The 27,402-nt window shown below is 38.3% G+C and overlaps 1 long non-coding RNA gene across 2 annotated transcripts; it reads right to left on the reverse strand.

The window, feature by feature from the left end:
• Nucleotides 1-1,558: 1,558 nt before the first annotated feature.
• LOC122972698 lies at nucleotides 1,559-24,180 on the reverse strand. 2 transcript variants are annotated; one of them, XR_006399818.1, is made up of 4 exons: nucleotides 23,807-24,180; nucleotides 23,187-23,270; nucleotides 10,962-10,971; nucleotides 1,559-1,569 (listed from the first exon to the last, which is right to left on the reverse strand). It is a non-coding gene; the product is annotated as an uncharacterized LOC122972698 (long non-coding RNA). The 2 variants fall into 2 exon arrangements; XR_006399817.1 differs by having other exon boundaries at nucleotides 23,539-24,180.
• Between the last annotated feature and the right edge of the window lie 3,222 nt (nucleotides 24,181-27,402).

The following is a 27,402-nucleotide window of genomic DNA, read 5'->3' on the forward strand; positions in this document are numbered from 1 at the left end:
GCTCTGCACATATGTACTAGCTATCCTCCTCTACTGCTGACCACACCGCTGTCCTGAGGGTAGAGGAACCTTCAGAGTAAAATTCCATTGTAGCTGTTATTGACATATGAAGGTTACACTTCTTGAGAGAGTAAGTTGTTTTTGTTGGGTTGTTGCTGCATTATATTTCACATTATGTTCAAGTGTAAATGTCAGCGTTCAGTTCTAAAAACTGCCATGCTGAGTTGTTGTTTTAATGTTTAGCTGTTTTACAGTAGAGATGTGTTCTTGCATTTGTACTGGTTTGTAGAGGTAGAGAATTTCAAACCCTGACTCCTCCCAACCTCCTCACAGCTGACCAATCACTGCGTGAAGTGGATGTGTATTTGTATTTGTATTTTTATTTTATTTGATAAGGACGATGCAATTTAACATAGTTCCAATACAGAGCATGAAACTGATGTACTGCACAGAGTGTTTATAGCTATTGCTCTCTTCCCTAGTCGGGCTTTACATATATAGTGTAATTAAATATACAGCTTTCATCATCATAAAAACCACTGCGCACTACAGATATGGGAGTACAATAAAATACACATACTGAAATATATCGATTGTGATGTGCAGTTTGAAAAAAAAAAAATTTAACAATACAATTCAATTACCTAAAAATGGATACAGCTCTGGTTTGCTTTTACCCAGCACTTAACCTTTGTTGTAAAAGATTTTATATCTGGAATTAATTTGATTTCAATGAATGAAGTGAATGTTGGCTCATCCATTTTGGAAAGTTATAGAAATGGCCTTACACAGCCCCTCCTATATCCGACTTTGGAAAGGTGCAGGAGGAGGGGGTTTGATGGGCATTTCCACCATCCGACAATCATGTCGGACAGTGGAGTATACAGCCACCTTGCAGGTGAACAGAAGCGGTTTGCAACACCGTTTGTGCAAGGTATCACCTGGCTATATACAAACAACAGGGTGCAACAGCGGGAGGGAATTGAATGTTCCAAACTGGGAGTACATGTAGGAATGAATGAAATAAAATGATAAACAGCCGTTTAAATCTACCCAGAAAATCTTATTCTTTAATGTTTTATGCACGTCCATACATACCTTTTGTGTTGATAAAGTGCCCAAACACATAAAAAGGTAATCAGTAAAGGCTCCTGCTACAGTCAGAAGATGGATTTGAATTCCCTTGACTTCCCCTTCTTTCAGTTTTGTTACAAGTTATTCAAATTTGAATTGCAATTATATTTCCTGTCCATAACTTCAGAACTAATTCAATTCTAATCCAAGAACTGAACGGAAAAGCAACTGAATCAGCTATACAAAAGCAGCAGGGTACTGCCCTGCTGTGTGTACATGTGCAGTTATTGGGTTTTTCATACCGCCGCTGCTGGTGGAGAGAGACCTTTTGCTGAATACATGCAATCTGACCTGAACATCACACACCCCTGACTGCTACCAAACAGGCACACACATGCACACACTCACACACAGTCACATCTCTCCGAGAAGTGTGTGCGGACCCAAACAAGCAAGACATGAGTTAATCTTCATATCTCTAGTGAAAATGTTGCTCTATCTGTCAGGAACTGAACAAACCCATCTTCAACAAATAGACTGCAGCAGGCTGTGGGCTTATCAGGAGAGGCTGGACACTTCGCCTGGGGCTCAGGGATAGCTCTCTCTTTTGACCTGTGACCTTTCACAGTTTGAATATTACACATGCACACACACACACACACACACACACACTAATGGAACACAACCAAAATGTCAATAGGCAGCATTGGCGGTCGGCAGATATCTCTCCCACAGCTTCTTTCTCCATCTCATTTGTCAGTAAATAAACTAGATAAATAAATAAGAGTACAGACAGAGGGTGAAGACAAGATGAAAATAATTATTTTTATCTGTCGTTTTTTTACCATTAGCTAACTTAAGATGTATTGAAGACATCTGTAGCCTTCAGATGAACCATACACATCCATTTTTAATTTCTCTGAGAAATCAGTTTCAATCAGAGTTTTGTATTCAACCCTAAATCAACCCTGTGATGGATGTGTTACAACAGCTGAAAGCAAATAACCTTGTTCAAGTCTATCTTGATACAATACTCATATACCATGTGTACATTTAGAGAGTTGTTGGTCACTGTAATCATTCATCCTCTCCATACTGGCTTTGAAGTGAGTCCTTTGTAGTGTTACTACACTGTAAAAGATAGAGGACAAAATCCAAGAGACTGTCCTCCAAGAAAAAAAATGACAGAATCAATCATTTAGAAAGTGTCCCAAAACTATATTTACGTTCAAGTGACAGCTGAAGTTATATGAGGCTTCACCAGTCTGTGTTAGACAAATCAAGTGGATATCTTGCAAGGTTACAGATTTTTCTGTACAAAATGCTCTCTTTGTGTTTCCAGGTACAGGGTTTCCTTGCTGTGCAACGCAAGCATACTTGCATTGCTGGGTGCTGCTGGTCATTGTATCAATGTGTTAACGTGGCCGCCATATTGGTCCAGGACACTCGCTCCTTCTAATGAATACAAGTATATTGTGGGAAGAGGTCTATCTGCTCTTACAGCTACCATAACTCACTGAATTGTTAGTGGGGTAGTGGGGTAGTAAACTGTTTGTGGGGTCATCTACACCAGCTAGATTTAGGCTTTAGTTCAATAAATACATTAAAGGAGCAAGAGACACTACATTGTAAACGTAAACAATGTAATAAGTGCTATAAATAAAAAACAACACACATGGAAGTAACATGGGAGAGGAAGAGGGTCCCTTCACACCGGACTGTACAGATCCCCTTCTCAACAAAAGTAAGTAAGTATTTAAGGCAAAGTTCTCTCTAATTTGTTTATAGTGTTAATCTCTCCCTATGATTTATAATGTTTTTGCTATAGTGTGTAATTGACATGCCAAGGTTACTAGATCCCCCTGGACCAAAACAGGAATTCTAATCCAATCCAGTTACAGTCCATTAGATATATAAATAATATATATATATATATATATATATATATATATATATATATAAATGGGTGTGTGTGTACACGCATGCATACACTCACTGCCCACTTTATTAGGAACACCTGTGCAATCTACTGCAATCCAATACAACAGCTCTGCCATAAATTCTACTTTTTACATTTCATTTTTTGTTGACATTGCCAGAAAGGTGATAATTCTTCTTAATGTTTATTATTGAGGTCATAGTGGGTGGTGGTGGTGTAGTGGAGTGCATTTTATTGAGTGTTGCTAATAGGTCTTTTCAATACAAAGCTCCAGCCTCTTAGATCTATTAACTCTTTCCACTGCTTCAGGACTTATTTATTCTGTCATCTTCAAACAACCTGTTCATGCTTTAAATGTGTTTGTGTGTATGTGCAATTAAAAGATAAATTGTTTCAAGTGCTCTTGGTACTGATGAAACTGATCTGATGTTACAGGTCATTTCTTGTATCCAGTTTCTTACTTCTTTCTTCTCAGTACAACTGCTGAGGGTTGGGGATGTGGGTGGGAGATGGTGAGCGAGCTGTCTGTATCTGTGTATTTGTAGTGTATGTTATGTAACAATGTCTGCGTATGTATGTGTTATATTTTGTATTTTGTGTTTTTAGGACCTCCTTGAAGGTCTCAAGGGGCTACATCTCAAGGGGCTATCCTAAAAATAAATTCAAAGTTAATATTTTGCCCCCCTAATGTATGTTAATGGAGTGGACGGAAGGAAGGAACCCCAAACGGAAGAGGCCAAGATTTAGGGCTCTTATGTATTTTAGACAGCAAACAAAACACTCTAGAGCGAGGCAAGTCAGGACCATATAAATAAGCCATTTGTTTGGCTGTAATATATTTTTGTTCGTACAGTTGAGGTACTATTTCCCTGACCATTACCTGTGTCCTAAGTCGCATCAGCTCGAACAAGGGTAAATGGTAGATAGAATTGCCAAGCTGTCTGTTGTCCTCATATAGATAATTAAATCTGTCCTGAATTGGCCTCCCTTGTCTGCTGGCTTTATAACAATATCCTGTAATTTACTAATGATCTGCAGAGCGTCCCTCTGCGTCGATGCAATGTTAGGTTTAATGGTCTTTCTAACTGAAAATTGAGCTAGAGAGGCTTTGTCTTTTGTAATTGCCTCCTGGATATTGGGAGAGATGGTCTCCAATTTCGGTTCCCAATTGGTAGGATTAGTAAAAAGTGTGTACTCATAATAAATGATCAAGTCTTTTAAGTCTCCCATGGTAAACATTGATCTTTGCATAACTCTAATATAGTGGGTGGCCTGGGCTTTAGGATAAAAATGAGTCTCCTTTCCAATAACTCCCTTTCTTGAGGGTTAAGTCTAATCCTTTATTTAGGCTACCTAGGGTTAGGGTTGGTATGCACTAAATACGCTAAAAAGCAAGTATTTTGTAAATGGTATGCTTGCATTTGCATGTCAAAATACACTAAGATATTAAGGGCAAAAAAGTCCAGGGAGAGTGTGTACTTACACAGCAACAGGCCTTTGGAGCAGTGGGATTTTGTTTTTGGGATAACAGGCCGTTGGACTAATGGGCTTTCAGTCCAATGGGAAGTTTTTTGAACTATTGGGGTTTCGGAATATAGGCCCTCAGACCAATGGCATGGCTCCCTAGTAGCAGTGATAACGCTAACACACACTACAGAAAGTTAGCTCTACACGTAGTAAAAATGTAGCTAAATGTGTACCAAATATCAACCAGCAGCACGAGTTAAAAGCACAGAAGCTCCTCTCATACAAGTAGCATTAGCATGAAAATAATAAAGTAATGTTAGCGTATAGTTTCTGCTGTATGACTGCTGCACAGGACAGATGTGCATAACATTTGTAATGTTAGCGCTCTAAAAAAAAGTGAAAATCTGGGAATGTCCAGGGCGCAGAGAGCTACATCCCATGGAATATCTGATGCAGCCAATTAGAGAGCAGCCTTAGGTCACTTGCTTGCCAAAAGTTGAAGGAAGTACATACACACTCATTTGGCTGGCGTCCCTTACAGGGGAAATGTATATATTCATACCAAATTAACCAAATACAAATTTGAAAACTTTTTTTTTTTAATAAATGCTAACATAACTATGAGAAACAGTAATTATTTATTATTATTTATTTAATATTATATATTAAACAATTTGTATTTTATGGTTATATCGCAATATGTAATTAGTTTTTGTTGAACATGTTTTAATAGCCTTTTTTCTGTGGACAATTGGAAGGGGGGGTGGCCTGCATTGACCATCCGCCACTGCAACAAATTATAAAAGGTTAACAACATATTTTAAATGGAGGCAGTTAGCTTGTTTTCCAGTGCAGTAATGTATTAGCTCCAGTGTTTTTGGAAGAGTTAGTTAGCAGTCAAAAAACAGACAGTATGACTATCAAAGCAACAAGTGCCAGTTGTTCATTTGGCAATGCATCAGTGATCATGTTTATTATAATGTGAGTTTGAAATTAAGCTGAGAAATACACGTTTTTTGACACATTGTTTGCACCAGGTTTGTCCATGTGATAAGCAAACAAGAACTCATGAACATGAGTGTGTTGGAGTGTGGTTGGCTGCTCTGACAGGCAGAGTGGGTCCTCAGATGGTACACCTCTGGGAGATTCAACTCATCTGGAATATCTGCACAGTTTTAAGATCTGAATGCTGAGGTGAGCAGTATTTTGTGGTATTTACCACTTGTGAGCAGTCTCTCTCAGCATATTTACCACCTGACCGTTGAGGTGAATCATATTTCTGGTCGTATTTACCTCAGGTGAATAATTTTTTCTGACCGACTAGTATTTATTTATTTATTTTTTGCAGCATGTTATTATCAGGCTGGCATTCAGTCTTTCTCATTTGACAGTAATGATGATTAGGAGGATGGGGAAAAGAATGGTGAGGAGAAGGAAGAGTTAAGGAGAAGAAGAGGAAGATGAATCTGAAAAAGGAAGTGAAAAAAGTGAAATAACCGATGGCTCAGTATATGCTTGTTAGTGAGGCAACAGATGAATCTAGCAAATGTAACAGCAAAGTTTCTGGAAAAACCTCTAAAAGCAGGAGTCTTTCAGTAATAGGATAGTTGTGGTGTTATATGCATGTGTGTTGCTGAGGTAGGGAGCTGTGTGGAAGTAGGCGAGAGAAGAGAATCTGAATTTATTAAGCCCACACCAGCCATTCAAAGTACGCCAGCAACAAGTAATGAATCTCCAACAAGAAATAAATAACTGCTGTGTGTTTGAGTCTCAGGCAGAAATATAAGAGGCGGGGGTGGAAGTAGGCACCGATGAGACAGGGAGGAAGGCTTTGGGCGAGACGCTGCAGTAATTCTTAGGAGGCAGCTTGTTTGTTTGGGAGGATATACAGTGCATCTCCATTGTGACAGTAATTCACACATGCAAACACACATACACTAAGGTGAGGACCAATGAAGGACAATACGACAAAAAACAAATAAAAAAACAACTAAAAGATGATCAAGAGAACCGCCTATTTCAGTCTTATCAGCATGATGAACTACCAAGAATCATCATCAGGGGCAGCACCCCAGAAGCCTATCTGGTATTTGTGCTGGATCCAGACACCTCCATCTGACTCACTTCAGGGGGAATAGTCTTGAGAAGTGGGGGTGTCTGGGGGTCTGTGTTCAACCACAACACAAATTAACTTTGTTTTTATCAGTTGAAGAACGGACACTTTTGGACCCCGCACTGTAAAAGCAATGCTCACATCAATGGACTGGGCTGTGTTAAATCATGGGGCATTGAACGATTTCAGAGCAACCATTATATATGTGATAGAGGAGCAGCCATCCCCTTCCAAAAAGTATCCAGCAGTGTTTGGCTGGTCAATGGTACTACTGTTGCAATTTGGTATTATTACACTCTATTGTCATCTTGGTCTCATATATGATTTTAAATCAGTATTATAGTAGTGTGCAAACATAAATCTCAACACTTGGAATTAAGTTGGAAGTTGGAATGCCATCAAATGAAAGTAAAGACTATAGCAGCACAATCAATCAGAAAATCCATGGGCATGAGTTTCAGTGATGATTTAATTAAGAACTATTTTACATCTCAATTGAATGCCAAATTTACTAGAAGGATCATGATTAGCAAAATACTTTAAATTATTTACTACTTGTACATTATATGTGTGGCAACAAGCAACGTTTTATTGAGCTGCCAGATATTTAAACGGGGCGAGATGTTCAGGGTAACAGTGACATTCACATAATACAGTTAACAAGTCAAGTTAGCCCTCCAAGCTAATGCATGCTAACTACACTAAAAACGGATCAGAAATGTGCAACTACATTTTTTGCTGCCACTAGATATAAAACAAAAGCCAGAGACTATATGGTATGAAGTTACTGTAAGTTGTAAATTTGCCACCTCTAAGCAGAAGGCAGAAAATAACTCTGCCTGACAAGCCTGGCCAGCTCTTCTGCTCCTGCCACCATCTCAGACTCACCCTGGTCGGCGGCTGTCTCCTCACCCTGCCGCTGGGTGTGCAGCGCTGTCTTCATTTTTTTAATTTTATGGGAGTGGCAACCAGCATTAAAGCCTACTAAAATGGAGTGTGAACCAGTTATCTATCCAGCGGGGCAGTGTGTTTCAGTGGGTTCTAAAAAACACTAGGAAGAAAGTCTACCTGCAGCCTCATAGCAAGGTCCGGAGATACTATCTATTTTTGAACACAGACGATGGCTCTTTTACATCACAAATCAGCTGAATGAGTATGGCAGAGCTGGATTTATTCTCAGCTCCCATGACGCATCAGTCTATTGATGAAAAGCTCTACATAGAAGTTTTACCTTTATCGGCCATTACCAACGGTGGGCCGATTGAGTTTTTTATTGCCAGAGACAGAGAGAAGTATTTGGATCTGAATGACACCTTGCTACACCTCCTTGTGAGAATTACCAAGGCGGACAGTATGAACCTGGATGATGCCTGTTGCATTAACCAGCTCTAAAATATTTATTTCATCGTAGCCACAAAATAGTCTGTTTAGGCTGGTTGGAGTTTTACAGCTACAATGTCATCATCTTTTCAAATGAGCTGAAAATCATATTTTCAAAAAACAAATTGGCTTAAAGTTTGATTATTGTGGAGGTGTAAACAATAGAAATATATATATATATATATATAATATATAAATGCAGCAGTAGTGGTAGGTTGGTGTGTAGCCTGACTGAAATTGTGTTCCTTGGTAATCTGTGTTTAGGCAGCTGAAAGACAAATGGATAGACAGGCATAAATGACCAACTAACAGTAGTGGCATCTGCACATATTTTTGTAAACAATCTGTTATTGGTATCAAGAATTTTCATATCAGTGCATCCCTCACATTTTTGTCTGTTTGCTGCATGTGTGCAAATGACATACACATGTTATGTGTATGTTTACAAATTGCATCCAGTAATTCATTGTGCGAACAGCATTGATTTGCATCTGACGCATCCAGGTTGTGGAAGTGGTACTCAAAAAATTCATCCAGGGTTGGCAGGTCTGCATTTGTCTTAAGAACACACTTTTCATCACAATTTGTCATAGACAGGTCTTTATAATCTTATGTAATCACATACAAAATCAGCATATTCTACCATAACTGAATGAACCGCTAAAACCTACAAGTGCATAAGAAGTGAGGTTGTCTGCAGATACAGTAGTTATGCCACTTTTGATGCAGTAGTTCCTCCCCTCAAAATCCAGTTATAATCCTCTTGCAATCTCTTGAGATCACAAACAAGTGGTTCTGATTTTTTTTTCAAATCCATATGTTTTCACAAATCTATGTTTGACAAGTATCATCAGATGAATATAGTTTAAAGCCGTTATGTGTTTTGGTGGAATATTTCCTACAGTAAAATAAAATGACGATACTTATGTAGAAGTTTCTTTGATTCAAATTCATCACTGTACAACTGGATTCTTGTTCATCAAAGTTGGAAAAACTGATTTTCTTGATAATATTCCCATCATTGAAATCAGTCAAGGTTTCAGCAGCAAAGAAATGTGGTCTGAAAATCTGCCCGACAGTACTATGGTCATTACAAATTAAACTCAACACTTTTAGTAATGGGGTATTCAACATATTCCTTTCATGGATGAATTATGACAGTCAGAGTCTGGATTTTTTTTTCATCAGGCAAAAATGTTAACTTTTTTAAAAATTTTACATGCATTTTTCAGAAAGTTTTTGCATGTCCACTCTGGTGGACAGCATGCATTCAACTGTTCAGCTTTAAGTAATATGTAATAACAGCCTAATGAATAGAAGCGTATATGAAAATGTAATTTGATTTTCATACTGTGAAACAATTATTTTTTGGCATATTTTAATATATACTGCTCTTGGCTATTGGAAAACAACCCATACTACAGTATGTTGAATTGTGAGGACACTCTTTTGTAGTGTTTAGCTCTGTAGCTCTGTCTTTACGAAGAGAGAAAAATGTTGTCAATGAGTCTCCAAAAACTCTGCTCAAATAAAATTCAGCAATCTACTTTATTCTTCAGTGTTCTTGGATGGTACATCAGTTCCTTTATTTAATTCTATCGACTATAAAAATTGGCAAAGCACCCAGGGCACAAAGCCATACGACACTGCAGTGTGTACTTGATACAAAGTTATTTTTTCTTATGTACGCAGCATCATGGGATCTGTTTGTTTTCTTTGCTTTAGTGAGTTGGGGCAAGTGGTTTCCAGGGCCAAACCTGACTTTAGGGGGTGCCTTGGACACCACTCTGCACTTCAAAGGAGGTGGGGCCCATGTGGATGAATGAACTGTCTAACCATCGTATGACGGTTATGTTTTCAGCATTGGTGACAATAGAGCTAGCACTTTCTCTTTCTTCTTTGAGATGCTTCTCACTCTTCAGTTTCACCTGTGCTCCCTGGAGCCTGTTAATTCTGCATGTGTCAGTGCCATAGTTGCCCCATTGTTTCAATGTCTGAAGGAGTGGAATGGTACAGAAGAAAATGTCAAAAAACACATTGTGATTCTTCTGCTGTATGTCATCACAGAGGCGCGTGATTATGTCTGCACACATTGCATTCACTGACCTGGCTGCACCCAGCTAAAACCTGGTACACTTCAAGTCTACATGTATCCAGAGGTCCCTGCTCCTACCCACACTTTCAAACTCCGAGGTTTGTTTTTTGCAATGTATTTTCATAGACAGATGGCCCTGGAAGGGAGTGATCTGTTCACCAACTGATTGAGATTCCGCAGGATCTACTGCTGAACAAAAGGTTTTCTCAACTGTGTCTAACATTGGTCTGATCTTGAAGAGCTTATCAGCATTTCCTTGCTCCTGAGAGTAATGAAGGTACCCGAGAATCTGCTTGTCTGCAGGTTTGTGTTGTGCACTATTTCACATACCACATTAGGGAACAGATGCCTAAAGAGATCTACTGGATTTGTTCCCTCAACATTAACTTTCCATTCTCTTAAAAAAGGAGGCAAGTCTCCCTGCAAATGGTTGTCTTTGGTTTTCCAGACATTGCTGCTTTTCTCCTGCCCTTGACCACTGTTAGATGACACATCCTCAACATCCTCAGCTCCACTGTCACTACTGTTAGGAATAGCCAATCCCTCCTTTTCTGGCTGTCAATCATCGCTGCCACAGTCAGTGTCATCACTGGACTCACTCCACTACCCTGAAGGCCTCTCTGTCAGTTGCTGTTCTTGAGCTCTACAAAATATAATTGTCAAAATGTTAGTCACACAATAGTAATTAGCACAAAATATTGTTTTTGTTGCAAACACATTGTATATTGCATAAAAATAACAAAGAAATATCATAAGAAAAATGAAAAATCATAGCAACTGATTTAATGAGAAAATGTTAATATAGACAAAGTATTTCCGAATCAGTACTTCAAAACTTGCTTGCAACTAGGTGGCTACCCATGGTGTTTTGAAGTACTGTCCACTGAAGTCACTGATATGCAGCTACACTATCAAAAAACATGCAAAAAAGGGCTTTTTATGGCCCTGTAAGGTTTAGAAAGGTGATCATTCTGTCCATACCATAACTTCCTTTAACTGCCATTCACTTCCTGGATGCTTAGAGTTTTGTTTCAAGAAAATTTGTAATATTAAAATATGTCAACTTGTTAAAGGCACATAGACCAGTTATACCGTTGGCTGACCTAGGCTTGCGTTTGTGCTAGGAACACGCTTTTCATCACAATCTGTCATAGACAAGTCTTTATAATCTTATATAATCACATACAAAATCAGCATATACTACCATAACTGAATGAACCGCTAAACTTGCAAGTGCGTAAGAAATGAGGTTGTCTGCAGGTACAGTAGTCATGTCACCTTTGATGCAATAGTTCCAAAATCCCTCAAAATCCAGTTGTAATCTTTTGCAATCTCTGACAATTAGTGTTTCTAAAACATTTTTCAAATCCATATGTTTGAGAAGTATCATCAGATGAATGTGCCAGAAAGCAGATCTGTGTTTTGGTAGAATATTTCCCATAGTAAAATAAAATGAAGATTTAAATGAAAAAGACTTTATGTAGAAGTTTCATTGATTCAAATTCATCACTTGTTTTTCTTTTGAATAGCTGTCTACTGCAGTAACAACTATGCATGAAAGGATTAAAGTCTGTAATAAATATGTGTTCTGAGTTTTTCACACTACAAAAAAATGTGTTATTAACCACCCAGCCAAATTTGAGGGGCTGGATGTAGCAGCCACTGGAGTACGTCTGTAGTGATGGCAAAGGCACCGGAGTAGTGTCCACAATGCAGCCTAAGGCAGTGAAGGTGAGACTGGATAGAGTGCAGGCGGCCACACAAGTGCTGCACCTGCAGCAGGACATGGATATATCCTCTAGGTGGACCAGAGCTTTAACACTGACTCAACCTGTTAACAGACACTTCAGCTTGGTTTGAAATAACTCCCTGAGCACTACCGTAGACCGAAAATGGCTCCATTCCCCAGTAACAGCTAATACCATGACATCGGTGGTTATAAACCTGACTCCACCAGCTGGGAGAGAATATAAACAAACAGGGGAAGACTCCACTATCTTTATGCACAGGGTCTATTTTTGCCAGACCAGCTTTGTGAAATGCACTGCCACTCAAAACCTATCAACATCATCATATGGTAAACAAGAAGCAAGTTTTTATTGGTTGCATAGTCACATTTGAAACAGTATTCATTGACTGCTATTCAAGCCTTCTGGCTCAGGTTGGAAGGATTTTTTGTTTCCACAATCAGTCAACCAACCACCCCAAACAGTCAAAAGATAAGGTTACTTAATTTCATGCCATTACCCACCACCAAATAACTCCAATAAGAATGAAGAACCTTTAATACTTCAAAGAACCATATGGAGTACCTGAATATCCACCCCCTGAATAAAGAATAATAAAATAATTATTTAATGATGATTCTTCCAGAAAGTATTTTGAACAATCATTATTTTTCAAACAAATTCATTATCACCATTATCATGTGCTTCAGAGATATTGTTCATTCAGTGTGGACAGTTTTGAATGCATTTAATCATATATGGATTTGTGTCTTCTATTTACAATTCTATATACATAGAATGACACCTCTTCCTTTGAGCCAATTCATTAAACACATGGACAGTACCTCCCGGAAAACAAGGGTAGTGGTCAGAAGCTATTGTATTTTCCCACTCAGATGCGTTAAAACTGAACAAACAGCCTCTTCTGTGAGAGTAGTAAACCTCTACCTATTGAAATACGGAACTGCACTGCATACAGCATTTCTAAAAAAAGAACCTAAAATATGGTTCAAATCTACTCACATATTTAGCTTGTTCCCGCAAGCTGGAATCAGTGTCTTATAATAATATTTATAAAACTCAAGGATGACTTGGACCAGACTGCACAGGTGTGGGCTTCACACATCATCAGGCCATCAAAGAACTTTAGTATCCCATGTGGTAGCCTCCTCTATGCACTAGTGGAGCTTGAGGGATAATGTATTGAAAGAACAAATAAAATGCAAAATGAATGTAAAAGTATTTAAAAATGTCCAGAAAAAGACACTTTCAGGCAATGCTGAAACTTTTAAACCCACTCTCTGTTCGCCAATGGTACTGAAACATGCTTAACCACTTTCTCTATCTCTCTCCATGGTGCAGGAACTTTTAAACCCAGTCTCTCTCCATGATGCTGAAATACTCAGGTCCAGACTCTCTGTCTCTATATGTGGTGTTGAAGCATTTAAAACTAGACTCTTTGTCTCTCCCCATGGTTCTGACACATTTAAACCCACTCACTGTCTCAAAAGCTGCCATTATACTTCATCATCCTACACATTTCCAACATCAGAATTGGGAGGGCAGTGAGGACATTCACACCTACCTCACGCCGTGATTGACCAGCTGTGTGGGGATGAGAAAATAAGTTTTGTCCTTTTTTTTGACCAAAACATTCCAGTAACTATGGAACTAGAGGAACTAATCTCAAGAACTAAAGAATTAAGTCTCTTGCACATTCCTTTTTGTCTGGAACTATCCTATCTCTGTCACTTTTGATGTGTTCAAACTCCATATTTGAATGATTATCGGGTCTCTTCCATCTCTATGATGGTCAGCAGAGTGTGGCTGTTTGGAACAACTATACATTTTTTGGCCTTCCGTTGTGGTTGCACAACATGCCATACAAACTATTTACTTTCTAGCATAACCCGTCCCTTAGTCCCTCTGTCACCCCTCATGGTGCTATAACATTTCTATGTCCATGTCCATGGTGCTGAAACACTCAAACCCAGGCTGTCTCTCTCTGTCAATATCTATACTACTGAAATATTTAAAACTGCATCTGTCTTTCTCCATGGCACTTAAGACAATGAAATAGCATCACACAAGCATGATCTTTTTGACAACATCCATGTTTGTTTTACATTTGTCTTAGAAGTTTGATTGCTTGACAACCACGTCTCAAATCTTACAAAACACATAATACATGAAAAAACCATAACGGCAGACCTTTAAAATCAAATGGGATTTTTTTACTGACATCAATAGAGCTGTTTTGTATTTATCTTAATTTTTGTTACATGTCAATAAAATGAGGGTAATGACTGCAGTTGCACTGAATAGTTTTATTGCACACAAGCTCTCTGGATGTGGTGCTCCTCATGCTGTGTTGTGTCACTGTGCTCGGCTCTACCTGGGGAGCGCAGGTTTCTGAATAGCAGTGTGATAGGCTAATTGTTTCAGTTGATGATTGATCATTTCTGTAATGATTTTTCAGTCCTTTATTATGTTGCATAATGTGTGCTAGTGCAAACTCTTTATAATCATAGACAGTATCACCAAACACCTCTCTTTTGCTTCAACAGTTTGCCTGTGTATGAAGATAGGATGGGGTGAGATGTTAGTCGCTGGTTCATTCTTGTGCCAGCCTGCAGCACGGCACCTGACCCCACTCTTTCACTTTCTGCTGCCCAGTGGATATGGCACTTGACTGTCAGACCATCACTAATATACTAGTAAGACAATCACAGCACAGAAGTATCACATATTCATACCATTTCCTAACTGTTGAAAGAGTCCAATGAAACAGAAACAGAAACATTCAAACAAAACGAAGAGTAAAGAATTTTAATACATTACATAGTGCATAGTATTTTAAGGGAACTTTACATATACTTTATATATAACAAGCAAACAAACAAAAAAGACAACTTCTGTCTAGCACTCTTTCTCATCATACAGGGTTTGTACCACAGCTGATTCTGAGTCACCATCCTCTAATGTTTGATTATCGTGCCTCGCTTGTAAGTCACTTTGGATAAAAGCGTCTGCCAAATGACAAATTGTAAATCTACATGTAAGGTTACATGTCATAATTTCACTCGATTTTATACTATTTAAGGGGAGCAGCTAAGGTCAGACAGGAGATAAGAGGAAAACACAATCACAGACCATAGAAAAATAATGAAATGGGAAACACAGGAAGGTCTAATTAAGTAGACATTGATTGTTTCACTTACATGATACATGATGGGATGGATGCTGACCTCAAATTCTCAGGTCATACCTTCTAGGTAATGAACATATGTTTCTCCAAGGCGTGTGTGTGGGTGTACGTGGGTATACATATCATTGCATATGTGCATGTGTGTTGTGTGTCTGCCTCACTGTGCTTTGTCAGACATTACTGCACCCTGTGTTCTGTATTCAAAGCACATGCACAAACCACAGATCTCTCTTGCCCTGAGGTGTTAGTAGTCCAACACAAGTTTTTTTTTCCCCTTCCCTGCTCTATCCTTATTTTTCTTTTCAATTCGTTTTTGTTGGAGGATGCAGACACAAAAGAATAAATCAGTGTTTTATTTTTTTCTCCCTCTTGGCTAGTGTTTTAAACAGCACTACCCATGCTGGATTGGGCATTGGGACAAAATGCACATATGCATGCATTTAAAAACATCTTGATATGATAATATTTTTGCACTTATATCATACTGAATAAATCTCATACATGGCTATTTTGATTTAATTTCTGTCTATTATGTTCTTCTGCTCCTATTCTATCCTCATAATGCTGTGATTCATTCATACTAATCATTCATTATATTCTTTTTTTCCCCCTTTGCTGTATCCTATTATTATTGACCCTGTGACTCAGTTTTCCCATGAGGGTCATTAAAAATTCATCTCAGCGACACAAAAACCTATTACACACAACTAGTGGCAGCAGCAGCACTGCAGCTACACACTTCTACTGGTAGGTTCAGTGCAGATCTGCCGAAACAGTTTGGGTGGGCCCCAAGGCCAAGGGCAGCAGATGCTGAAATCCAGTCATTAGTGTTCAAGATGCTGTGTGGTGGACTAACTTGTCGCTCAAATGGTGCAATGCTGGCACTAAATGAAAGAACAGAGGGTCCTTAAGACTAGTTAAACCAGAAATACAGTGATAGTGGTTGGCTGAGTGGGCCATGGCATTTCGATGAAGTTGCCTATCAAACCAGTTGGGCCAGCCATTGTAATTTAGTCTGAGCAGATACAATGTAGATATAAAGATGTGTCATGCCTCTGAGTATCTGAGGTGAGGATAGGATTCAATGATGTTTTAAAGGTGCACTAGGACAGAGAATGGTGTGAATATTGTTCTGATATAACTACTGACTATTTGCAAAACTAGTGGAGCTAGATAAGTAGGAATGACAGCTGAACTACTGAGTGGGCTATGGCATTTCTATGATACTGCCTATCAAGCAAGTGGTGCCAGCCATAGTACTTCAGCCTACGAAGATATGAGTCCAGGTCAAGCCACCAAGTATCTGCTCTTTGCCTGGGCGAGAGTAAGGCAGTGTAAAGGTGCGTTAAGTCAGGGCAAGAGAATGGTGTCATCTATCATGGGGCCCAATAGATTTATGAGAGTACAGCCTGATATCCACTTGATGGTCTAGTGATAGGTCAAAACATCATTTAACATGAATACTGGGCTTCCATAGGAACGTGCACCCAACATTTGGCACATTTCACAGAGAAACTATTTTATAAATAAAATTTCAGTTGACAGTGTTAGGAGGCTAGTACCTCCAAGGCTTAGATGGACTTGAACCTCTATGTGTTGAATCATCACAACAAAAGATGAGCAAATGCATTAGAAAATGCATTAGAAAATGGTTCAAAAGAAAAACAAGAAAAATGTGGACATAACAAAACTAAGCACCTAAAGCCACACTTGGAGCTCTGGCCTCACAGAGCCACAAAATAAAAAAAAACAAAAAACAGATGCAGCAGCTAATGGATGATGTACTTTGAATTGTGAATGGAGGTTTGAGCCACTCCATTGGTCAGAATTGCATACTGTCGGATGGCTGAATAGCTTCATATGAAGTAGCTCCGGTCAGCAATAACCCAACTTGTTCTTTTGCCACAGCTGTCTTGTTTTGGCTTACTTGTATCATTGGATCTGAACTGAAAATATTCCCAAACAGGGGCTGAAGCATATTTCTTTTTTACAAGTGCTCCAGAGCTCGCCATCTTCCTCGACTTGGCTCACTGCCTGTTCTGCCAGTTGCTTATATCATGGCTGACTGACCTCTTGTGCTGTGTGTTGTCCACTACCAAACATCATGTTAACAGAGCATGTCTGTGTCAGTTTAATAGAAGAAGTAGCGTATGCTTTTGATGGTATTTAAAAATCATATCGTCAGGATTTCTAAATACCGTGGAAAACCTTAATACTGTAATTCTCCCCAAGCCTAATGGCGACATGCTTACAATGACAATGCTAAAATTCTGATGCTAAGCAGGTTTAAATTCTACTATGTTCACTATCTTATTTTAGTGTATTAGCATGATAACATTTGCTAATTAGCACTGAAAACAATTTATGGTAATATCATTAGTTTTAAAGGTAATTTGTATTGGACAAAATTAAGTTTTGACCTGCTGATGGTGCTTGATGAAAAGTCAGAGGCTCACCGAAGCTATTACAATTCATCCTGTGGGGAACATGAATACCTATACCAAATTTCATGATAATCCATCTGATAGATCAAAAGACATTAGAAGTCATCCTCTGGACACCATGGATATCTGTATGAAATTTCATGTCAGGTCTACAAACAGCTGTCAAAACATTTTAGTCAAAAACAAAAATGTCAACCTCATGGTGGTACTGCAAGAAAAGTAAGAAGACTCATCCATTGGGGACCATGAATGTCTGTACCAATCCATACTGTAGATTGTGAGATATTTCATTAGATAATTGAGCATTTTGACCTGCAAGGTTGCTAGATGAAATGTCAGATCAAAATTCATTAGAATTCATCTCTCTTCACTGTGAATTTAAACACAAAATTTCAGTTTCAATATTCAGATATTATTGTCTAAACCATAGTCATAGGACAACCATTATAGGACCCCATATAGAGAAAATTTAACTACAACTCCCAAGGTCCATTTCAGTAAAAATCACCCAAATCCTGACCTTAAAATGATTATGTGTGCACTGCTAATGGTGAAACCTGATGGAAACCTGAAAACTGTGTAAATAATTTTTAAATCATGTTAAAATCAAGTCATTTTTTGTTGACTTTGCAATTGTGGTACTGTGTTTTACTCTTACTTAAAACACAAACAAATGTTCTGAGTTTGTTACAACTCTGATTCACCACTCTTAAGTGGCTTATCTTCCATAGCAATGGCACTTGAGGCTCATGGGTAGCGCAGAATTTATCCATCAAACTGAAAAAAAGTTGAAATAATTAAACTGGTGGCCATAACGTAAACCCATAGTTTTGTTAAACTATCCATGATGTTTAAGAACAGTGAGGTAATCAGTAAAATCAAGCATTGAAATCGTAAATGCTTCCAGAACCAGAGGCATCAACCACTTTTCATTTCTGTAGTTGTCACATGTTAGATGGAAGGCTGGTTGGAAAAACCGTGCCATCTTGAGGACACACCTGAAGCTGGCCAGAAGTCTTCTATTTGATCTTAGTATGAATCCCTATACTCCTTTATTTATGTAGATTCTAACTACATGAACAAAACATCTCTGCATGAATACACAGTCATTTGTATCTATTTGTGTCTATTTATATCTGTTTGGACTCTGTTCTAAGACCACCTGTGCTTTAACAGGAATAAGAAAACATGATGAAAATGGGAATAGGAAAAGGCTTGAGAGGGCCATTTGTATCCGTCCACCAAACAGCAGCCGTTCCCAGCAGGCGTTGGCTGCTGCATCAGCCACGCTATCATCTGTTATCTTGTCTTAACAGACAGATCTGGCAGCAGAACAGCTGGGGGTGGGAGGGGCAGTAATGTCCCAGCTGAACGGGACAAACACCACCCCCCTCTGAGCAGGACATGGTAGATCTGGCCTCATCGTGAGACATTAGACCCACCACAGTTAGACAAGGCCCCGCAGGCAATGGCAGGGGGGCTGCAGACTCTCTGGGCACTTGCAGAGTAATTAATTGTGAGTGATTCATTTGCGGCTCGCAGCAGAGAGCTGGTGTAGAGACCTTTTTAAAACAGCTGAGGAGGTGTGTGTGTGATTGGGGGGGGGGGGTATCTACACCATCATGCAGTCAGGACACTATCATACATATACTGCCACTACTTAATAGTTTTATTTTTACTAAAAATGCAGATTCCACACTGGTAATATGAGAATAATAGGGAATACACAAAATGCAAAAGCGTAAAACTTTGAATTTGCAGTCACACATTACATATATTGTTTAATCTTGAAAATTTCTCTAACTTTTGGGTTTGAGTTGGATCTAGAGTTAAAAATGTTGTCAAACTACTGTTTCCAGGATCAAGAATGGACCTCTAAGCTCAACATATTTTCCATTTAGGACTGTATATATTTAACATGTAGGTGTAGAGAAAAAAAATATAATATAATAAAATATATATAATTTTTTGGTCATCCTCAGTGCATGTCAAATTTTTAGAAAAAACACATTTAAATATATTAAGTCACCTACCATCTGAAGATTAAAAGAAAAGGTTGATGTTAATTTCTACAATTACTGGTAAAAGGTAACATTTAGGAAACATTACAATGGGTGACAAAGTGACACCTTAAAGTATAAAGTACTAGGTATGGGGAACTCATGTTCACCTAACTAGAGCTACAGTTGTTTGCACATTGAAATAATAACCACCACAATTTTGAAAAGAAGTTCAAAGTTTTTGTATTTTTTGATGTTTGGCTTGGAGTGATTTTATTGATGATGATAGCTATACTTATTGTGTTGGTTTAGAAGGGGTGTACTTGCATAAAGGTTCAGTGCAATGATGCAGACAGATTGATGGCATCTGTTTCCATTTGCGATGTATGAGCAGAAAATGTTTCTATTTGGACAAAAAAAAAATCTTTAAAAACTTTACAATTGTAATTCATGGAGGTATGGTCAAGAGGAACAGCTCTGTAAGGCTGAGGAGAATGTTGATGTTCACCATCTTAGTTTACGTAGAGCTGAGGCTGATTGGAATGTGATTAGTTTTGCAGGTATTTGGTGATAACCAAAAGTTTTGGAACATGTACTGTATATCCGAATTTCATGGCAATCCATCCAATAGTTAGGGTAAAATTCTCTAGGAACCATATATGTGGGCTACTAGATTTGAAGTATAAGAAATATTTGTTGATATAAAGTACCACTCAAACATTTGGACACACTTTCCCATTCGCTGAGGAAGTGTGTCCAAACTTTTGACTGGTACTGTATGTCAGTATGGACAAAAAGTGTCGGACTGACCGCCAAACTTTCCATCCCTGGACTCACTATGCTAGCATGGCTTATAAAGAGGTGCCTGGTAAAGTAAAACAGATCACATGAAAAACTCCTTGTGGCACTTAAAATGAAATGCAAATGAATGATTCATGTTCACACAAATAAAGTGAGGCAAACATTTGCTAAACGTTCAGTCAGAACACATTTCAAAATATTTCTGTTGTTAGCTGCTCTCTAAAATATCAGCATTTGTGTTGAGGTTCTAAAAGCTTCAAAAAGCTACATTGGTCAAACTTCCACACACATTCAGCCTGTACCTCCTACACCTGGCAACAGTTTCAATTTAACCTCCTTCCGCCCTATGCCCCTCTTTCTCTGTCTATGTCAGTGTCTCTGTCTCACTGGTATGAGGGAGTATGGTGGCAGTGTTTGCTATAGAAGAAGCATTTGACCTCAGTTATACAGGGTTGGGAGTGGACAAACAGAATCCAAGAAAAATTGGAATTAATAATGTAGACTCTAATATGTTTACTCAACTCAGATGACGGCTTCAATAAAATATGAAGAGTACAGTGCCCCATCAGGGTATATCTGTCTTGGGAGAGACATAAAATCCTTCTCCCCTCTCCTTTCCAGCCAATATACATTACAGGCAGGAAGCTATGGTGGCTCTCCTGTCACCTCAGAGCAAATAGAAGAAGTAAGCATCAGTCACACAATTTATCATTTCTATTTGGGAAAGGTTTCACCTTCACATGACATCTGAACAAAAGGACACTCCAAATAGATTTGAATCTAGTGGAAAATGAATGATCAAAGTGGAAAGGGATATGCCATTGTTACAAACAATACAGATGTGGAAGGCCTGAGCAGAGGGCAGAGGTCCTTTTAATGTCAAATGGCAGCAGTGGCACTAAACTAGAAATGTCATGTTCCACAGGTGAACACTGGATTTATAATCACTTGGAGGAATGAAATGTAGATCTGTACATGGTAAACTTACTATAAGCTATGTGAACAATGGTACAGTATATGCTTCATTATGTCAATGTAGAATGCTTGATTCTGATTGGCAGGAGGGTATGCATTATTTTCAAATAATCCTACAGCTCTAAAACATCACATGGTTTATTTTTATTTATTTAATATTTATTTATTAATGGTTTAGTACATTTATTTATTATGTTTCTTTGGTCAACTCACATTTTGATCACCTTTTCTGCACGGCCAAAATGTATAACTTTTAGGCTTATTAAGTCCAGTTAGTGTTCACATGGTCCTGTGTTGAGCGAACCAACATTGACACATGGTCGCACAGGTTGTTCATCTATTGGACAGAAAATTTCCGAGGAAAAATCACTTCCTGTCAATCACATCGTCACGGACAACAATGGAGCAACACAGCGTACTGCGATAGTTGCTTTAAATGTTATGATTTCCTGTTGCAACCAAATAAGAACAAAAGAGTATGAGCACATCTCAAGACGTGAACAATGTAAGATTGCTTCACACAATTCAGAGGAGATGTAGAGGAGAATGCAGGCCCTAATGGATGCCTACCATATATTTTCTTTATGTACTTTTTACACAGAAGACGAGGTAGGCTATTTATTTAATGTTACATGAATTAAACTGCTGGATGAGTATTAAAGACCATAGTATTGATAAGCTCTGACATTATCGGTTCTTTTATCGGTACTTTTTTTAACGTTTTGGTGTAATCAATTATCACTCTGCAGCCTCAACTCCTCTCTCTGTTTCACAGCAGAACCTCATACACATACACTCACCCTCCGTCCCTCCTCTCTACCAGCGGTACCTGCAGGCAGTGAATAACAGCAGCAGCAGAGGGAGGAGGACAGAGGACAGGATGAATGACTGATAGTGACTGATGTTTGTGTTCTTCATTCTGTAAACTTCACTGAGTATTTTGGTGTCAGGAATATTATTTATTTTATTGACATTTTTAGATTAGTTTTCAGTGAGATGTTATTGAGTTTATACAGTGACTTGCTGTTGTTAATATTACTGTTTGCAAAAATATGGACAACAAACATCAGACACCACAATGGTTTAAAGACAAAAATATATATTTTTTATTTTTATAAATAACTTCTCAAACAAACTAATCACGTATCAAAGAATGAATAAATTGTTAAGTATTACCAACTACCTGTTAGTAACATATAAGACGTTGGCACTTGGTTATTCATAGATTACACTGGATAGATTACTCCTTCCATGATTTCATGTTCCCAGAATGTTCTGGACTGTTCTCATGAATTTTGAGTTTTTCACTGCATTTTTTCCAGTCATTGAGTCCATTACTGACTAGTTTGTAGTTTTTTTTTTGTTTGTTTGTTTTTGTGAGAACAGTTTGCAGCAGAAGCAGTAAAGACTATTTTTTTTCTTGGAATATACCACCCAGCTTCACTTGATTTTCTCTCCATTCACTAATTTTCTGTAAAGTGGTGGTGATGGGAACTTCTCCCATCCTCTCCTTTTGGAAATGTAGAGTCTTATTTTACCTGATATGGCCTCTGCTGACTAACTCCATCCTCACCATATCAGACAGAATCTATAGCTGCTGCCTTGATGGACTCACGTACTTCAGGATATGTTCCAGCTGATGGAGTCTGCAGGCTGTAGAGTAGTAGCAGTGTATGTTGTGTCTGTTGTTCCTTCACCTGAAGGCAAATCTAAACATACATGCAAATATAGTTATTAATCCTTTAGTAAGAACACACAGTAATACATAAATTACAACACATCAGGCACACACATAAGAAAATGGTTAAAGGTTTGACCAAAGTGCTTACATAATAAAAACAAATTCCCTAGCATTCATCTGTAGACAAATAGACAAAACATTCTAGATGTACAGGATGAGTTACGTGACAATATAGCAGTGTATTATCAATTATAGGGACTACATATATTTGGCTGAACTTACGTGCTTCAGAGATCGGTGTAGATGGGAGATCAGATGTAACTTCTCCAGCAGCTGGAGGCTTCTGCAGATATTTCCTGAGTGCATCTGGACAGTTATAGAGTGTATTAGATATTAACCTATTACAAGCAAACACATGTAGCTGCAGAGCAGGACAAATAACTGCTGCAGCCTGTTGCACCAGCTGTGTTCAAACTTAGTTATAATGTAAATTATCACTAAGTTGTGATTTATGCATTAACAAAATAAAAGCTGGTACCACCAAGATAAGTTACAACATAACTCTAAAGGCCTAAACACACTGGAAGCGTCTGACGCGCATCAATTATTGCTTTTAATGCCTTTGGGAACTCACTGATGGTGAAACAGCAGCTTTTCTGCCACACTGCATCATTTTCCCATTAATTGCTGCCATTTTACAACAGTAATCCAGTATAGACCTAATTTATTGATATGATATTTCAATATTGATCCAGTTTACTACAATGTCCTACAACGCCAAGTGGCTCATGCCAGCTTTCACATAGCTGGTGCAACTCAGTGCAGAAATCTATGTTTTTATGGATATAGTGTTAGCCATTATCGCTGATATCGGTCAGTGAAATTTCAGCACAATGCCTTACGTTGTAGAAAGGAGCAGTTATCCAGATAGCTTCTGGTTTACCATTCAGTCTCATATCCTTCAATCTGTAATGTTATCTGAGTCCAGCAGCTATCGTAGCATCTTTATCTAGCATTAGTTTTATTGCTACTGCGCTAGCTAGCTGCTACAAATGAAACGTCTAACGTTACATACAAAACAGCATTTTAATGTTAACATAAGACAATATACCTCTATATTAGTTTTTTTTTCTTTCCTCCTCTTTTTTCTGTTTTCTTCCTTGTACATCTGAAGGTTTGGACCTTTTCATTATGAAATAAAATGTAAATATCTGCCTCTTGACATCTCACAGACTTTGTGTTGCATCATCCCTCTTTTTCAGTGAGCACAGTACAGGTGTAGGGCCATAGACTGTATATAAAGATGGACATCATGACAGATCCCCAGAAGTGAAGCCAAAATATCTGGATCGTCCCCTGGTGGCTGGCTGCAGTATAGATGGTAAGTCCCATACCCTCCATGTTAGTGGATGGGACATGAGCCAAAATAAAATATCAAAGTACACGTCAAATACATTTTTCTCAAATATGGTTTCTGTCATTATCACGCTAATCATGCTGATATTTGTTCAAGTGCTCATTTGTCTTATAAGTTTGTTTTCAGTTATTTGATGATATAGAGAGGGGGTCTGACGTCATGACTGACAGCTGTGATGACGGCTCTCAAACCTCTGTCAGACTGTGGCACACTCCCCCTCAGCTGTTCTGCTGGTCGTCATCCCACCACCTGACTCCACTGTGCAGACTCTGGCTCCAAATGATGTCACACAAGCAAGATGGCAGATCCCGGAAAGGAGATATTTTGGCTTCACTTTTCCATAGCGGTAAGAAGTGGAGACGTGTCGTCCATATTTATATACAGTCTATGTGCAGGACAGATGAAACATTGTGAGGAACAGGGGTGCAAAGTGTATTTCCATCTTTCTTTGTGTATTTGTTCATATTTTATCCCAAGACAGAAAATGAGGAGGGGTGCCCACCGGCAAATTTTTATTTATCCATTTTTTATTTATTTATTATTTTTGCCTTTGAGGGCGACCATCGCCCACCAGACAAGGTGGTGCCCTAGGCAACTGCCTATATGGCCTATGCCTTGAGCCGGCCCTGGAGCTAAGAGTAGTAATATGTCCCTGGAAGTTAGCAACCAACTTGGAATTCAGATCCATCTCTCACTTGTTTGGTGTCAGCGTGTCCACTGCCTGCATGATTAAACAAGAGGTTGTGACAGCCATAAATAAAGTAATGAAACACAATACATCAAGAACCCATCTACTGCAGAGTTTAGGGTGATAGTGCAGGGCTTGTGGACCACAAGATGAAATTTTGGGATATCAATGTGGGCTGGCCAGGTAGAGTCCATGATGCCAGAGTTTTGGCCAACTCCCCTCTGTATCAGCCAAAATGGCACATTATTACCGGGATGGACTGAGATTTTTGGATGTGGATGTGCCTCTGGTCATTCTTTGTGATGCTGTGTACCCACTACTGTCGTGGCTTATGAAGCCATTTCCAGAGGGCAGAGGTATAACACCTGAGCAAACAAACTTCAACTATCGGATTGGTCAAGCAAGGTTGACGGTGGAGAGGGCCTTTTGGCACCTAAAAGGCAGATGGAGATGTCTCCTTACGAGATATGACGCACACATTTCCCTGGTCCCCTGCATAATCTCGGCATGTTGTGTTCTACACAACTTTTGTGAAATCCACAGTGGACAATTCAATGTAGAACTTGAGGGAGATGAAGAAGCTAGAGATGATGAATTTGATGAAGAGGATGGAGAGACTGAGCCAGAGAATCCCAATCACACTAACAAGAGTTGCCACAGTTGTGTGCATATTTTGGAAGGTTGTAGATTTTCAGGGCCACCCTCCTTTATGCAGCAGATGCCACTGCTATTTCCCCACAAACAGTAGTTTTTTTTGTGTGTGTGTACAACAGAATCTGTATGTAATCTGTAATCTGTACTTACTGTACATACTACAGAGTACATCAGACTTTTTGTAAGTAATATATTGTGTTAAGCCTCTATTGTAATTTGTTTAGGTTGACTGTTAAATAATCCTATATAGTTATATGCTACTGAAATTTTGGGAATTATATTTCAGTGAATTACCTAATTGAAATCAGTTAATAAAATACAGCCATATGTATTTCCATGTTGTTTTGTTTGAACAATTTCAATTATGATCTGGTGAAGTCATTAGCATGAATTTGTCATTGGTCAAGATCGGGCCAAGGGTAAACAATTACTCCAAAAATATTTATTGTTACAGAGTTATAAAGAACAATGTAATACTAATTACAAATGAATGCTTGTTATGAGGTAAATGTATGTATGCACATTATGGACAATGCAGGACATCAAGCACCTCTTATTTAACAGCTGTAAGATAAAGTGCAAAACTGAAATGTGCAGACTCTCCTGTCATCCTTTATAAAATGCTTATGATGGTAAATGTATTTGTACAACTTTAAATCTGAAGTGTCAGCTAAAAAAGGCAAAATATTAATAAAAAATAAAGCCTGGTTTACTGGAACACTTGTTAACAAAATGTTGGACCTGGATTAGATCAGCCATCAGTACAACAGTCATGACAGAAAATTTGTTTTAATTCACAATTTCCAAACGCTTCTACTTGGTTATTTTGTTTACTACTACTTTGTTTTTGCATTGTTGTTTTTTTCCATGCTTAAGTTGCTGTCAACTACCTGCAGATGTTTCAAATTAATAGTCTACCAGGAATAAGGAAGTTGGCCCTATGAGATGCTGGAAGGTTTTTAATTGTGTAATATGTTTGCAGGAAGTATCGAGTTATATTAATGATAGCCTAACAGTGATTGAAAAAGTTGTACTAGAATTAGTGCTGTGGAAAGATATGTTATACTGAATATATTAACAGGTAAACATGGAGGAAATGTTGAGTTTGTATCAAGAGCAAATTTAAAGAGGAGCAGATCAGAAAATAGGGGCTTCTTAGTAAAATATGCTAAAATATTCTTGTCTCTAATTTAAATTTGTTTCAAACAGAAGCCAGGCTCTCTCTGCAGTTGAGGTAAATTATGAGAAATTTAAGTAGTATTTTCTTCTTCCATCTCAAAGTATGAGTACATGCTAATGAAATGAAACCATGTTAATGAGATGCTAATAAAATATGTAGAAATTGATTTTTCAACACTAGTCTAATAAAATAAGCTCTGTTGGAGGGCAGTTCATATCAGTGTTTTCAAGGTTGTCTGAGATTTTGTTCTACATCCTCAGTTGTTTTTGAAACAACTTAGAAATGATGACCAGACTGCCATCACAAGTTTCTTTGCTCCTTTTTTTTGACCTAAAAAGATCATTAGTGCTACAGGCAGTATGAGTCATGTCAGTAATGAAAAGTTGACTGCAAAATCCTGTAGATCTGTCTGCCTTGAATGTCTCTACTTTTTTTCTGAAACTCAATCCACATCCTTGTTTACATTCAAGCTGGGAGGTATTAGTTGTTCTCTCTTGCATCTTGACTTTAAAATACAGAGAACTGGAGTTCAAAAAGCTTCTCTCTGTTAGTGTATGTC

This window comes from Thunnus albacares, chromosome 21, assembly GCF_914725855.1.
Source record: "Thunnus albacares chromosome 21, fThuAlb1.1, whole genome shotgun sequence".
Classification (NCBI taxonomy): Eukaryota; Metazoa; Chordata; class Actinopteri; order Scombriformes; family Scombridae; genus Thunnus; species Thunnus albacares.